This window comes from Azolla caroliniana, unplaced genomic scaffold (assembly GCF_043228905.1).
Source record: "Azolla caroliniana isolate FFs.n. ecotype wild unplaced genomic scaffold, voAzoCaro1.0.p SCAF_14, whole genome shotgun sequence".
In the NCBI taxonomy this organism is placed as follows: Eukaryota; Viridiplantae; Streptophyta; class Polypodiopsida; order Salviniales; family Salviniaceae; genus Azolla; species Azolla caroliniana.
In genome coordinates this window covers 16,949,391-16,965,673 of record NW_028230449.1, presented here as the reverse complement: position 1 = coordinate 16,965,673, position 16,283 = coordinate 16,949,391, and the positions used below count along the sequence as shown (strand labels likewise).

General features: G+C 39.8%; 1 pseudogene; it reads left to right on the top strand.

Annotated features, from left to right (window-relative positions):
* The first annotated feature begins 14,580 nt into the window (after window positions 1-14,580).
* Window positions 14,581-15,996, top strand: LOC147855648 (putative CCR4-associated factor 1 homolog 7 pseudogene; annotated as a pseudogene).
* The last annotated feature ends 287 nt before the right edge of the window (window positions 15,997-16,283 follow it).

Genomic DNA, 16,283 nt, shown 5'->3' with positions numbered 1-16,283 from the left:
GTAGTTGAACTTGAAGGTCCAAAAGCTCTTCATCACGTGGAGATTACAAACTTAAAACCTAAAACTTGAAAATTGTAAACAATCTAAAGGCTCTGACACCTTAAATTACTAAATTTGAACCTTAACGATCCTATCCCTAAAACCAAAGACCTAAAATCCTAAAAAATCGCCATGCTCCAAGAATGAGGCATTCGTTTTCATCTCAACTATTCAGTTCTTCCGGTGAACATGATAAAGACAGAAGATAACGACAAAAAATAAAAGAAGTAGACAGGACAGAACGGAAACAGAAGGAGATTTAGTGAGTTCTTCTCACCTTTCATTCTCGAGTTTCCCCCCTCCTGGTGAGAAAGGAAGAGAAACCGATCTGTTGCAGTCCTCTGTGTCCACTTACCTTCAACAGCGGAAGGATTGAGCTTCTCTCAGAAGAAGAAGAAGAAGAAGAAGAAGAAGAAAGAAGACGCAGGGGAAGGAGAAAAGGCTAATTACCGAGATGCCCCTCGTATTTACATAATTGCCGAAATGCCCCTCATATTTACATAATTCCCCAAATACCCTCCAATTCACACAAAATTCCCAATCTACCCCTCATGCTTTCTCAAAAGGCCACATTGTCGATGCATGCGTTGATTGTCACAGTATCTAGCTAGCTAGCTTGTCAAATGACTTTCTCTTGGTACACTCATGGGATACCGACCTTTGTTAGGAACGCCATAAGCAGACAGAAAAAGGAAGAAAATCTCAATAGGGACCCACTTCGCATAAGGAATAACAATCTGCGATTGTCACCTTAGTACTTGTGGCATGGTTAGATATTTCCTTGGGACAGATGCCAACCATAATTGTATTCTGGTTGATGAGGGACAACAAGTTCAATGGTAGATCCCCATGATAGGGGTCTGTGTGGATGACAATTTGCTATTGTTGCCTTAGTAGTCATGGCATGGTTTGATATCTCCTTGGGACATATGCCAACCATGGTTGTATTGTGGTTGGTGAAGGACAACGAGTTCAATGGTAAATCCTCATTACAGGGGTCCATGCGCATTATGGATGACAATTTGCAATTGTTGCCTTAGTAGTTGTGACATGGTTAGATATATCATATCTACTTGGGACATATACTAAGCATGATTGCATTTTGGTTGGTTGGGGACAATGAGTTCAATGGTATATCTCCGTGATTGTTTGTATCCTGGTTGGTGAGGAACAACAAGTTTAATGGTGGATCCCTATGACAAGGCTCCATTGATGAGGTTGGGTTCAATCCAATTGTCCAAAGTAAGTGATTACTTGATATACGCCTTCTCGCTCTTGGTTAAGGATCTACTATATATTGATAATCATTTTGAAGCAAGTTTGGACAACTTGAGAGGATTAGTTGAAGAGTATAAATTGACCTTTATGGTCATTGTAATAATAGATGGAATCTTAGAGTAAAATACATTATATGTTTTCATTTATATCAAGTTTTGGTCTATCTTTCAAGCTTTCCATCTTTCTCTTTTGTCTTTTCTCTCACTCATGTATTATCTAGTACACCTCATGTGAAATGGGGCACCATGCCTCTTCCCATCTCAAGCACATAACACTACTCGACGTACTAGTGAACCTAACCTGAAAAACGTGAACATGGCTTAAACAATAATGGTAGAACAAAGGTCAAGTATCAAATGATGGCTCACCTATGTCAAACAATGATGCAATAACAAAATGGGAAAAATACCAGGATACCCCTGGAAGTTTGTCTATTTACCAGAATGCCCCTGAAAGTTCTAAATTTACCAAACTACCCCTATGTCTAAAAAAATACACTCTATAAAGTAAATATACACTCAAATGTACAAGCCATATTTACCAAACTACCCTTCAAACAGAAAATTCTTTACTTAGTGATTATTTGGGTAGTTTTCTCTCCTTTCTTGTTCATCATCAATCGTCTTCATAAGGTCAGTACTCTCTCTCTCTCTCTCTCTCTCTCTCTCTCTCTCTCTGTGTGTGTGTGTTTGTGTTTATATGTAGTCATTTTTAGATCTTCTCAGGCGAGGTTCATAACCAATTGTCTGTGGTGAGAAGCTATGTATAGCTAGATCAACATAAGAATCTAAGTACTCATCTAACCATTTGAAATCACCTTATGCAAGAGCAATGCAAAATTGCAATGCAAAATTGGCATTTCTCTCTATATATCCAGATGGGGTGTGTGAAACATTTATATGTAATTGCTTACAGTAGAAACCAAATCCTAATTGCTATTTTCCCACAGATTCAGATGAATAATGCAATTTTACAGCAAAATCTGTGCAACGCAATTCAAATAGATTATTCAAACCTTCAAAAATCTTAATTCTGAACCCTTTATCCTGAGAGTTAACATTATGTGAAATCACAAAATTTGTTTTCTTACACAAAGTTTGTCTTTCCTTCTGTTTGTTTCCTTCTTTCTCAGTCTCAAACTTTATGTTACATATTTACTGTGAGTTGTTCGCAACAAATTTGCCTTAAGGTTGCAAACACATTGCATCCTTTTTTGCAACTTCTATCAAATTCTGGTTCCTTTTTTGAGCAATCACAGGGGAATATTATGAAGTTTGAACATTTTGGGTGAATACACCCATAATCCCTTGAAAACCTAGTTCCTTTCTCCCATAGATCCTGGGTGAATATATCAAGTTTGGTCTACAGATACACAAATTACAACCAGAAGTTTTTATTTTCATGATCCGAAGGGAGTACATGGAACATTTTTGGGAAAAAAAATCTTAAATCTTATCCCTTGGATTAAATTATTTTTGGTCCATGACTACAAATTTCTATTTACAAGCTATTTTTGTTTCCTAGAGTATTTTTGGGAGATTCTGCAGCCATATAGAATTGTGGATCATGATGAGAAGAATAGGAGGCTTTGCTAATGACATTCAAAATGTGAGTATCTCCTCCTACATATGGGAGCTTCCCATCCATTGGCCGAGACATGATCTTTCCACCGAAGCTACACATTAACTTGATTTGATCATTGGTCGAAGCCTTAATCCGAGTAAAATCAGGATCCACCCCACCGATAGAGTTTATCCGAGTGGAAGACAGGTCCGAATCAGAAAGGTAATCCAAAGTCGATACTTTGGATAGATCACCATGTTGCTTCCCCTTTACTGCGGCATGATGGTTCTGATGCGTAGGGTCTAAGGGATACCCCATTTGATGGCCGTATCTTCGTGCTCGTGGTGATGATCAAAGGAATTAGAGCTAGGGTTAAAGCTTCCCTCAGAAAGACGATGTGGTGGCCACGATGTTTTTTGGCTATCCTTACCACAATTTTCTTCTTCTCCGATGCAATAATATCCTGCACCGCCATGGATACGAAGCTTCGAAAAGGTCGATGGAGATGTCTAGGTTAGCAGAGAGCTGCTGTCGTGTGAAGAGATGGTAAATTGGGGGAGGAAATTCCTAATGATGATGGTGGTGGTGGTGGTGATGAGGCAGATGTCGAAGAGGAAGATGAGTATGGTGAAGATGATGATGAGGACGATGGATATGGTTCGAGGGGGATATGATGGGGATGTGGAGGGTTTGAGGGGGATATGATTTATGAGCCAAATTTACCAAACTAGCCCTATGGTAAAAAAGTCTAGGTTTAAGGGTAGTTTGGTAAATATGGCTTGTACATTTGAGTGTATATTTACTTTATAGAATGTATTTTTTTGGATATAGGGGTAGTTTGGTAAATTTAGAACTTTCAGGGGTATTCTGGTAAATAGACAAACTTCCAGGGGTATCCTGGTACTTTTCCCTAACAAAATATAGCAAATTGTATTGAATTGTCTTTATATAGGGACGACAAGTTTCTACTTACAAATATGGGTGGTTTGATGACAAGTGCCATGAATGCCTCACGGTTTTTAAAAACATTCAAAATGAAATGCATTGACAAGGGATTGGAGTTTTATGAATGTTTGGATGCTTTGTAGAATAATGACAAGCAAGGTAAATGATAAAGTAATTGAAATTCAAAATTACTTTTTTAAATTTTTGGGGGGTTATAGGATGCTTTTAAGGAACCAATGCTTAGAGAATATGCCCTTCACGATCAATTGAGAATTAATAAAAGGAGATTTTACATGAACTAGAATTTCAATTTTCATAGTTTACACAGTATCAATGTTCGCTATAATCAAAGAAGGTAGATATGTTTATGCAATTTGCAAAGGGTTTGGATTGGAATGACTTGAACCTTCTTCTAGAATATTTGGATATTGACAATGCTTGATGATAGATCGAAAAATTGTCATGAATGTTTGTAGAAACATTAGCAGAAGGATGCAAAAAAAGGGAAAGTGGGGATTGAGATTTCTAATCAGATGTTGGTTGAAGGAATCTAAGAGTATCCAACACACCTCAAGCAAAACTTACTGCTTGAGGACCTAGTAAAAGAAATGCATGACCTAAACATAAAGTGTGCAAAATTAGGAGAAACTAAAGTTGCACCTCAGGGAAACTACATAAAAAGATGTATTTGGTGCTATAGTACAAAGCACCAATCCCATGAATGTAGTAATCTAAAGAATCTTTAAATAAGAATGTTGTACATGTGAAAGAGGGTATAATTCATTCCAATGAATCTAGAATGTCGTTACCATTGAAATTTGGTAAAGATGGGTTGGAGGAAACTAAAGATGAAATAGAAACAATGAAAGTGTTTGTTATATACCATTCACACCATGGATTCTAGTTAGTTGTGACTAGAACTAGGGCGTGAACGCATGAATAAAGCTTGGATTTTGGTTTTAAACTTATTCATTTTGTAGAAAAAAGTTGGGAAAATACAATTTAGTAAATTCATAAGATGCTATATGAAATGAACATGTTGGAACAATCCATTTGATTCCTTATCTAACTAAGCTTTAATTCAAAATCATGAAACAACTCTAGAGGAGAAACGAAGAAGTATTGATATTGATGAGGACCCTTAAAAAAATATACGACACTCATAGTAATGGGAGAAAAAAAGCAAATAATGAAGAGAAAACAAAGGGTAAGATCCCCTACCTATACATAGCTCCATGACATGGAGAATTTTGTTGATATTAAGTCATAGAGGAAATAATTTTCAATTGTAAAGTATTCCTTTAAAACAAGTGTTAGGAATAACCAAAAGAGACTTTTTTTTTTCCAAAAAAAAAACTCCTTCCATTAGTTATAAAATTTTACAAATGAGGCGATTATGTACAAATTCCTAAAGGGACGTGATAGTTCCATCTAATGTGGAAGCCCACTGACTCAAGAAAGGGAGAGGACGACCATTGTTGGATGAAGGCTATACGTTGTCTTTCAACTCCCTCGGAGCCACCTTTAAGGCCATCATATTGGCTTTTCAGAGTGGCTACAATTTCACTCCATATCTCTTGCAGTAACCTTGTTGGATGGGTGGTTTGGTTGGAGAAGACTCGCCTACATCGTTGTTTCCATAGAATCCAAAGGGTTATTGGGCTGACCAATTCCAACACCTCTTGAGATTTGTCATTAAGAGGAAAATAGTGGACATTGTCGCTGGAGGAGAAAAGAACCTCTTGTGCTTTTATCACCAAAGTCATCCCCTCCTCCTGATGCTCGTATCGGCCAATTGCAGCCTGCCATGATAGCCAACATATATTTCCCCACTCGATTGAACCTTGCACCTGGCATAATTGCAACAAGCGGCCAACCCCCCGCCATATTCTATGGGACGTTGGGCAGTCCCACAGAGCGTGTCGTATGGATTCTACTGCATGTGGGCACTCTACACAATTCGGAGAGTTAAGGTTCCCACGTTGCCATGCTCCCACCGGTAGGGCCTTATGTATTAACAACCATTGGAAAGTGGTAATTCGCCTCGCGTGTTGTTGCTTCCAGATTTTCTGCCAAAACTTGGTGATTATTGCGGAGGGAACTTGAAATGTGTGCCAGACCTTCGCAGTAGCCGGTTCTCGGGCGGCTTGAGCAGCTAGAATGTGGCGACCCAATCTAGTTGTGAATTGGAAGAAAGGGATGGGTTTACTTCCTTGCCCCGCGTAGGGATCACGCCATGTCCATTGCAAAGGGTCCCAACTGACCTTACGCAGCCATGTGTTTTCATGAGTACATATATGCCAATCGGGTTGTACTTTAATCGAATCAGGATCTACAATCCATTTATGACCAGTGTACGCGAGTACTCAAATGGCGTTATTCTGTGTGGGTGTCGCAGTGTCTCTCACTTCATGGCCTTCGAGCGTGTTTGGTGATCCCCTACCTCTTGGGATCAGAGAGCCCTCCTCCTCGTGGCCTATCCATTTCTCCATTGTCGTCCTTTGAATAGCAGAGTCCCTAATCAGTAACGCGTTAATGATTTCCGATCTCATAGTCCATCCGCCCCTGATTCCATGGAGTATGTTCGCTTGATCTTGTAGTGGCATTGACATAAACCGTCGCCAACATTCAATACTTTTGCCTGGACCTTCTGCAATGTATCCCCATGACAACCCCTTACGTGATCCCAGTAGTTGATTAGATTCATCCTTGAGACATGGGTTCCATAGAATACGTTGACTGAGCCAGGCAGGTTCGGATCTCGGTTGATCACACTGGAGCCCCCGACGAATGTCACACCATGCCTTCCACATGGATGCACTGAATCTGTCCTCCAAATGGCGGGAGAAACTAGGTTTGAGATCCATGTTTAGAATCCATCCCGTTTGGGGGGCCCAATCGACCCCTTTTCGTGGCTTAAAGTAAGCGAAACGTAATCTCAGTAGCATTTTCCAATAATCATTTCCTGGTTGGAGTCCTCGCACCACAAATTTGGCAAGTAAGGCTTTCGATTGTGAAAGGGGATCAATAAGACCCAATCCCCCCCTCAACTTAGGCGTTGTGAGTATAGGCCACGCAACCTTGGCGCGAGCTACATGGTCTTCCTTACCAGACCAAATGTAGTTGCGGACCAGTCGTTGAATCTGATGTATACTGTCCTTGGACATTGTCCAACATGATAGACTGTACCATGCTGTTGCGAGGAGTACCTTATTTGCCACTATGATGCGACCTGCTAGCGACAATTTTTTAGAGCTCTAATGTATCAACTTTTGTCGAATGGAGAGGATAACGGGTGCAATCATAGTCTCCGGCGGTATGTTGAAGCCAATTTGGAAGCCCAAATATTTGGTGCTCGCTCCTTGATTGATCCATTTGAAAGCGGGGTGAGGGTGCCACGCCGGATGTGTTTCCTGAGAAAGCCATATTGCACAGGATTTGTGCCAATTGATCATGGCGTTGGATCGCTTGCAAAATAAAACTAGCCCACTTTCTAGCTTTTGGAGGTTTTCCAGGTCCCCTTGCAGGTAGACTGCTGTGTCATCTGCAAATTCTATATCCAGGATGCTTTGGTAAGAATGAGGTATGGGAAGACCATGTAGGTTGAGATGCCGCGAGTTGAGAAAGCAAGAGAGTGCTTCGGCGTATAATAGAAATAAGGATGGAGCTAGTGGACATCCCTGCCGTACAGAGCGGGATATTCGGAAAAAGGGGCCCCTTTCACCTGCCAGCGAAACACAACTGCTGCCATTCCTATAAAATCCTGCAATGCCTTTGATCCATGCCTCTTGAAAGCCGAGTTTCCTCATCACACTTTCTAGAAAGTTCCAACATACCCTATCATAGGCTTTCTCAAAATCTAGTAGCACCACCGCTACCTTCTTGTTGGTCTGCTTGGCAAGGGCTACTGCTTCCCAAAATGAGAAGAGGTTGTCTAGGATGCTCCGATTTCTAACGAAACTTGTCTGTGACGGATGAATGAGTTGAGGAAGAAGTGGAGTTAAACGGCGTGCCACGATTTTTGCGAGCAACTTATAGATAGTATTGAGAAGAGTAATGGGCTGCCACTTGTGAATGTCGTTGGCATTCCCACCACTTTTAGGAATGAGATGTATCATCCCCTGTCCAAATTCCTCCGGCATGCTTCCAGAGGTGATGATCTCCTCATATGCCTGGAGGAGGTCTTCTTTAATAGTGCCCCAGAGGCATGTGAAAAAGTGCGGGGTGAGACCGTCAATTCCGGGGCAACTCTCAGCATCTAAATCAGTGAGGGCCTCCTATATCTCAATGATTGATAGAGGACGCACAAGCCAGGTATTCATTTCCGGTGTGACTTTCCCGGGTATGCTTTGGAGGATAATATCATCGCTTATGTCTTCCTCTGTAGCTATCATGTCTTCGGTAAGTAGGCGGCTATAATACCTTGTGGCAATATTCCTCATTTCGTCGCCATCCTCAGTGGTTGTTCCATCCTCCCGGTTGAGGTTGCGCATCACAGTTCTTGCGTGCCTCGGGCCTTTGGAGCGGAAGAATTCCTTTGTGGTTTTGTCCCCTACTCGAATCCATCGCGCCATGCTGCCATGAAACTCCATGTCATATATTGCCTTTTCTGCCATGCTAAGTTCCTGTTTGGCCGTGGCGACTTGTCCTGCGATCCAACTACAGGATGGGTATCTCTGTTGGAGGCGTTGTAAGGCTATTAGTCCCCGTTTTGTCCTCTGTCGCTTCTCCTGAGCATCCTTGTGTCTGGTCTTGACAATCTCATGTAGGAGAGTAGAGGCTCTTGTTAATTAGCTAAAAGTTTGTCCGATGCTGATGAGCCATTGACGGGTAATGACCATTGGTTGGATAGTTGGTCCTTCACGTCTATAAGTGTGTAAATAGTGTGTGGGATGCGAGTTTGGAATGGGCCCCATTTTCGGTGCAATTGAAAATGACCAGCTACCGGGTAATGGTAAAAGAAAGTCGTGCTTGGAGTTATGTGACACCACCCTCCCTTCGCTTCTAAAGCCTCCCCCACATAAATGCAGTCAATGCGAGAAAGGGTGGGTCCACTATTCCGCTCGTCTGATCGGGAGAATAGGAGAGAGTCCCTTTTTCGTTGGAAGTTGGCAGAATGCCAGATGTCTCGCAGGTTAAGGTGGACACATAGCTTCTCCCATTGTTTGCGTTCCCTTCCTTGTAGAGACTTTTATGAGGATACAATAAACACTATAAAAATAAAACTTCAAGTCAAAACTAGAAATGCATGTAAACCCAATAGGCATGTTATAAAGTTAATATATGTAATGTAACTACAAAGAACATTGATAGTACATTAGGTGTTAATAAAAGCGAAGGCCACAAAATACTATCGAAGTTCCAATTAAAATAAGATGATTATTAAAACCATGCATTGCCTTAATTGATCAAGGTTTCAAAAATATCATTATGTCTACAATATATGAGAAAGGTGCTTGGCCAATTGAAATGATTAACCATGGTTGGAGTTAGCTACCATTGAATTTGGGAACCTTCAAGTGCATGCACTAAGGTTGGAGTTATTATTGGTGATGTTCAATTTGAGAACCACTTCTTTGTGCAAGAATGCTCATATTGTCCCATTATATTGGTAGAACCATGTAGCATTGCAATGCGAATGGAGAAAAAAATTGTTATATGATGGATCTGTTTATGCTAGAGTCAGAAGTTATGGTGGCAAGCTTGTGTTCCACTTTCTCCACTATATGCTTGAACCGCATTAGGAATAAAGATTGTTTGGGAGGCCGTTCTTTCCCTATAGAAAGTAAATAATCGAATGAACCCTTTGCCAACATGAGATTTTTTTACATAATTTAACATTCGAGATTTTTCTTATTTGCTTCGAGAATGTTGAGAGACAAGAAAGAATGTAAATAAATTACAAGAATTAATGCACAATTACGATTTAATAGAAATTGATGAGTGTATGGATGTCTTTTATGGATACATTAGAGGAATTATTGAAATGTTTAAGTACAACAATTCATGTTAATTTAATAGAAATATATGGAGTTGGCGGAAGTGTAAAGGAAGATGAGGCGGGTGAAGTTGCTATTAGGATTTCATAGAAATGTTTGGAGATGGTGGAGTGCGGAGGAGGAGGTGGGTGCAAGAGTTGGGATGTTTTTGAGTTTGCCCCAACTTTGTGGTGGCTAAGAGGCGAGGGATGTGGCCATGGCAAAATCATTGTCCATTGGCTAAGGGGTAAGGGTTTCAACATTTTTTAATTTACCCTTAGGGTTGGGTGTGGTCTATGTTGGATGTCACGTTCTAAGTCTTCATCTGAATGACATGTGTGAATGGGATGGAGTTGTTGGATAAGAGGGAAAGTTGGTAAGTGTTCTTACTCAGGGGATGACATCGTGCAATCCGTACAACCATCTGCCCATAAATGATTCACTAACGCTCTTCCTGCGGATTGGGAAATAGAGTTGCATCATCAAGTTGCATGTATAGTCTATGTTGTCATGAAGCTCAAAGTTCACAAAGTAAATGGCTCATTAGAGCAAACACCATATGAATAAGCTGTTTAAAGATTGAGTTGTGACCTCTCGAATATTTGGGCCAGATTTGTAATTTCAAGAAAGGATTGGTATAACACAAGGAATATAGGCCCTATATTTCAGGTCATATGTGTAATTTTAGGGGATGATTGATCTAAAATTGAACATATATTTTTATAATTTTAAAAATAATGTTCTATAAACATTTATAGAAGCCTAGAAACATCCCAACCACCTTAATAAAGATGGTGAGTATCCTATAGAAACCACTTGGAGAGCAATAGAAAGAGGGATCAAGGAAGAAAATAATCATTCAATAAAGGAGTGATAGTAAAGAACCAAGTAATAACATCAAGGAGCACGATTATTCAGTAAAGACGAAGAATAAGAAGTATAATAGAGAAGAATAAGAAAAAGAAAGTGATAAGAGAGAATAAGAGCGAAAAAAGAAAGAACTATTGAAGATAATGCAATTAAGAAGTTTGAGAAAAACATAGAGGAAGGGGAATAACCTATCACAAAAGCTTTTGCCCCTCAAACATTTATCAATTCATGTGTATAGGAGGGTTGTAACTTAAGTCATTTTACATTCTCGAGATGATTAAAGTGTTAACTTTTAAGTGGTGTAAATTGACAACTATTTTTGAATAATCCCAAGCTCTCTCTCCGAACCATCTCATTGATTTCTATAATCTCCCATCGAATAAAATCATGGTGATTCAACCCAACAACCGCAACTTGCATGACAACATCCTAGTGCCCAAGGTTATGAATCAATTTTTTCCATTGTTGGGTGGATGCGAGGTTAGATTGGGTATCGAATCAATTGAGGGGCAAGTGTTTGCTTGAGATGTAGTCACTAAATAGTGGCATCTTGTCTTTTGGGATCCATAGAGGTTGTTGTCATCTTTGGGATAACTTGAGGGTTGTGCTCATATAGTGCCCGACAAGGGCTTGTCTTGGTAGAAGTTTGCAATGTAGTGTTATAGGCATGCACCACATCAGGGATAGTTTGATCCTTGATTTGATGGTAATAAATTGTTTAATTGTTTTGATGTCTTGGTAAGATTGTTGCTTTGGGGTTGATAAGGAGGCGCGGACACTTGTTGCACGCCTAAATGACGTGTCAATAGTTGAATGACTTTGCTTTCAAATTGTGTTTCATCATTCGACAAGATCTTGACGGAATAGTTATGGTTGAAAACAACTTGATGAAACAAAACAGAAGTCTTTGTAGAGAAGGATGTGTTGGAGATAGCAACTAATGCACTAATGAAGTATTAGGTGATGACTAAAATATATCTATTGTAACATGATTTTGGAAAGGGGCTAATGAGGTTCCATTTTATTAGTTCGAATAGATGGGAGATGATGTTGTGACCAAGGTTTTAAATGCTTTGGTGAATACCACATGTTTGTAGGGATTATAGTATTGACTAATACACCTTGAGCTATTGAAAGTGGTTGTGGATCTTTTATAGGGATTATTGTGATAAATTAGCATCTAGTATTGATAGAGGGTTGATGGGATGTAAACATGTGGCGAGCGTCCAATGATGTAGTGTACCATTTCATTAATGAGTATGAATTGCTGTTAAAAGGATGCAACCTAGGATTTCTTACATTTAGAAGATCGTGGCTAATTCTAGGTCTTATTGCTGAAGTGCGACCATTTTGTTGATATTGATAGGGAGGTCATTTGGTAAGGGAATAAAAGGTACTACTCAGTGCTCTATATAGGAGTTAGGACAATTCATCAACACCCTTTCCTATACGCTAGTGTGAACACGAACTCTTGTAGAGCTAGTGTCTAACAGAGTAAATGCCCGAGAGGTTGTCACTTGTAGATGAATTAAACAAGCGGTCGATGATTCATTTTGCTTGAATTGACGTGCCATGAAGGTAAGTAGGAGTGGAGCTTTTGAAAGCCTAGACAATAGCTAGCAACTCTTTTTCCATATTGGAGTAATTTCTTCAACTCTTTTGTAAGCGACCCGTTGACAAAGGCAAATTGGTTGTAGCACGAGTGGTGTATCTTAATTGTGATTTGAAGCAATTGTTTGTAACTTAAATGATTATAGTAATCATGTTGAGCTAGTCTGTTTGTGTTTTGAATTAAGTGTTTTGAGTTTTGTGAAGCTCTAATTGCACTATTTTGTCCATATCATTTCCTTTTTTGAGTACTTGATGAAGGGCGTGTGCGATTGCATTGTGTTTAGGAATGAATTGTAGGGAGAAGTTTACCATTCCTATGAAACTCTAGCGGATCTTTGATAACATTGGAATCAGAAAATTGGTGATTGTTGTGATCATTGCAATATCTTCTTGTATGACAACCAAAATGATGAACCCTAAAAATGCGAGTTGCATACTCCCACAGTTAACACGTCTTAATTTGTAATTGCAAACTATATTGCTTGTCCATTGTAGTACCTATAGGTGCACTTGCCACGGTCATGTGTGTATGACTCATGAGCATGTCGTCTTGGTAGGCGAGGATGACACCACAACTTATAAAATCATGAAAATTTTCATTCGCCATATGTTGGAACTTGTTGTCGACATACACACAACAAAAGATTGAGTTCTAGATGAACGCAAAATAGAAATGGTTTGAATGATGGACACTTCAAAGGCTTCTTTACAATGCCAATGTATCACGATTTAGGACAAATCTATAGGCTCACATTTCACGCACAATATGCATTACGTAGGTTACATGAAACTACGAAACCATCTTCTTTGCCGAGTGTGTAAATTTCATAGATCCGTCCATAAATGGCATACTCTATCCCCATTCATTTGGTTGTGATATGCACCATTGCTTCCATACAATGTATACTCATTGTCTTGTCAACCTGAGATGGGCGATTGGGAGAACGAAGAGGAGGATATGATTGAAGAAGCATGTTCCGTCTCGAACAACTTCACGAGAGGCCGAGCATCAATTGGTTGCGTACACGGTACCTAGGGCATTCACGTTGCAAATGTCGAAGACATTCGAAGTTCGTCTTTCTTTCCCCATGTGTGTTTTCAGGGTGATGGGCGATTGGGAGAACAAAGAGGAGGATGATTGAAGAAGCAAGTTCCGTCTCAAACAAGTTCATGAGAGGCAAAGAGCAGCAAGCGGTCGCGTACACGGTACTTGGATTGTTCATGTTCCAGCAGATGTCGATGACATTTCGAAGTTCGTTTTTCCCCATGGGTGTTAGGCATTATGGTGTCCAGGCAACGGGCGTGAGGCCTCAGATCTAGAGGATCGTATTGAAACTCTTCAAGTGTCTAGACACACACACACACACACACACACACACACACACACACACACATGTGTGTGAGACCTGTGTCCAGAGGATGAAAACTCTTCGAGCATCCAGAGAGACATTTGTGGATTTGGCCTTAAGTTTTGAGGAGAGGGCCGAGACTGTGTGCTATTGCTGGATTTATAGATTATGGCCAAAAAGATGATATTGCCTTCTTGCATGATCCTTCTGAATTTTACCAACGGAATTCGAAATTCTAGCACTGGATTCTTTTCCAAGAGTTTCTTCTTGTCAATGAGCTCTCAGAGAAGGATAAAAAAATAAAAAATAAAAAAATAAAAAATAAAAAATAAAAAATAAAAAATAAAAAAATAAAAAATAAAAAATAAAAAATAAAAAAATAAAAAAATAAAAAATAAAGTAATTAAAAAAAAACAAAAAATAAAGTAATTAAAAAAGAAAACAAAATAACTATGTAGATAAAAAAAAACTATGTAGATAGATAGATAAATAAATAAATAAATAAGCAAAGACAGAAATAAAAATAAAAACAAAAGCAGAAATAAGAACGAAAATATCTGTTTCCCCTGTTTCTATCACATACATGCTCTAGGAAGGAAAGCTTCTGCAGATCTGTGCGATTTCGGCCCCCCCTTCCTTACTCGTTGCCGGTTGTGATCCACCAAACCCTAACTTCTCTGTCTGTCTCTCTCTCTCAGAGGAAGCTCATAGTCAGACAGAGAGAGAGAGAGCTCACTCTTTTTGGTGAAGAGAGCGACAGGGAATCGATTTTCTTTCTCGGAGGACGAAACGCAAAATTTGGTTCTATTTCAAGAGAAAGCAAATCTTTTGCTCTCTTGCTTTTCACAGGGGGGAGTGAGGAAGAAAAAACGACAGTAGCTTCTCCTTCTCATAGATTTTGGAAGGGAAAGCAGAGTAAAAAGAAGGGAAGCCACATATAAAAGAAAAGCAGGTTATTTCAGGAAAGGGGAAGGAAATTGGGTTCTTCTTAAGAGGAAAGGAAAGAAGGAAAAGATCACTTCTAAAAAACTTCTTCTGATAGAGGATCAGAAAGCAAAGCAGAAACATAAGATATACTGGAATAATGGCGGTGACTCCCGACAAAGACGATCTATGGATCCGTGAGGTTTGGGCCGACAACTTGGACAAAGAGATATCTGTCATCCAAGGCATTGTAGATGACTACCCATATGTTGCCATGGACACTGAATTCCCTGGGACTGTCTTGAAACCTGTCTCCGTTTCCAGAGGTGATCCATCATATAACTACCTCTCCTTGAAGGCCAACGTGAACACGCTGAAGCTCATACAACTCGGTATCACGTTCTCGGATGAGTTTGGTTCACTTCCTAAGTGTGAATGGGAATCAGAAGAAGAGTTGGACACTGGTTTGCTTTCGCCGCCTAAACAGGAATCTAGTCAAGAGAACAAGTCAGGTTCAGTTTCGCCTCCCAATTGTGTAAATGGACAAGACAACACTGCTGGTTTCGGTTCGTCTTCACCAACCGAGTGTGAAAGCAGACAAATCTTGGATGGGCAAGGAGGAAAATCGGGATTGGAATTGTGTTCGGGGACCAACGATTTAATTGAAGAAGACAGTGCAGGTTTAGCGATCGATTGTGAAACCAGACATAAAAATGTGGCTAAGAAGAAGAAGAAGAAGAAGATGTATTGTATATGGCAATTCAACTTTTGCGAGTTCAGCCCAATTGAGGATGTATGTGCTCATGAGTCGATCGATCTCCTCCGTCGCGCTGGGATTGATTTTGACAAATTCAAGAGATATGGTATAAGTTTTGCGCGATTTGGTGAGGTTTTCATGTCCTCTGGTGTTGTTCTCAACCCCGAAGTCCATTGGATCACATTCCATTGTGCTTACGATATTGGGTACCTTTTGCGAGTCTTGACAAGCAAGAAGCTTCCGGAGCTTGAGTCTGATTTCATGAATGTTGTGAGGGTATTCTTTCCTATACTTTATGATATCAAGTATATGATGAAGTTTCACGCTCTCCATGGAAGCCTTACAAACCTCGCTATTAGTCTGGGGGTGGATCGGCTCGGTGAATCTCATCAAGCAGGGTCTGATAGCCTCCTCACTTCGTGTGTTTTTCGGGAAATCAAAGAGAGTTATTGCAATGGCTCCACGGAACAATATGCGGGAGTTCTTTATGGATTGGGAGTAGATAGCCTTAGCTACTAAATTTGGATAAAATAATTCATGATGTTATCTGCTGGAAACAAAGTTGGGAGGTAAGAAAAAAAAGGGGGGGAGATTGGCTCTAAAATTTGCTTGATTCCCCCCTTCTCTTGTTTTTATTATGTAAATTCAAATATTCTTCAAGGATAGAAGTTCTAGTTTCAAATTGAATCGATTTTTTGTCTGCCAACGAATCTTCATGTTTGAAGTTGATTTTGCTAATGGCCACAACTCTTGGAAATTGGTATTTTAGTTACCAGATTGGAGGGTGATTTAGTTCTGCAATTGTTTAAAGACCTACTTTTAAACCTTTTCCTTTGTCATGTTACAATGGAATGAAATTTTCCATCAAAGAGTGATTCTAACCAGTCGATTGTGACGAAGATTGGGAAATGGGTATTACATAGTAAATTTGAGGGTAAACTTGTCTTCGAACTGTTAGAAGGACCAGTT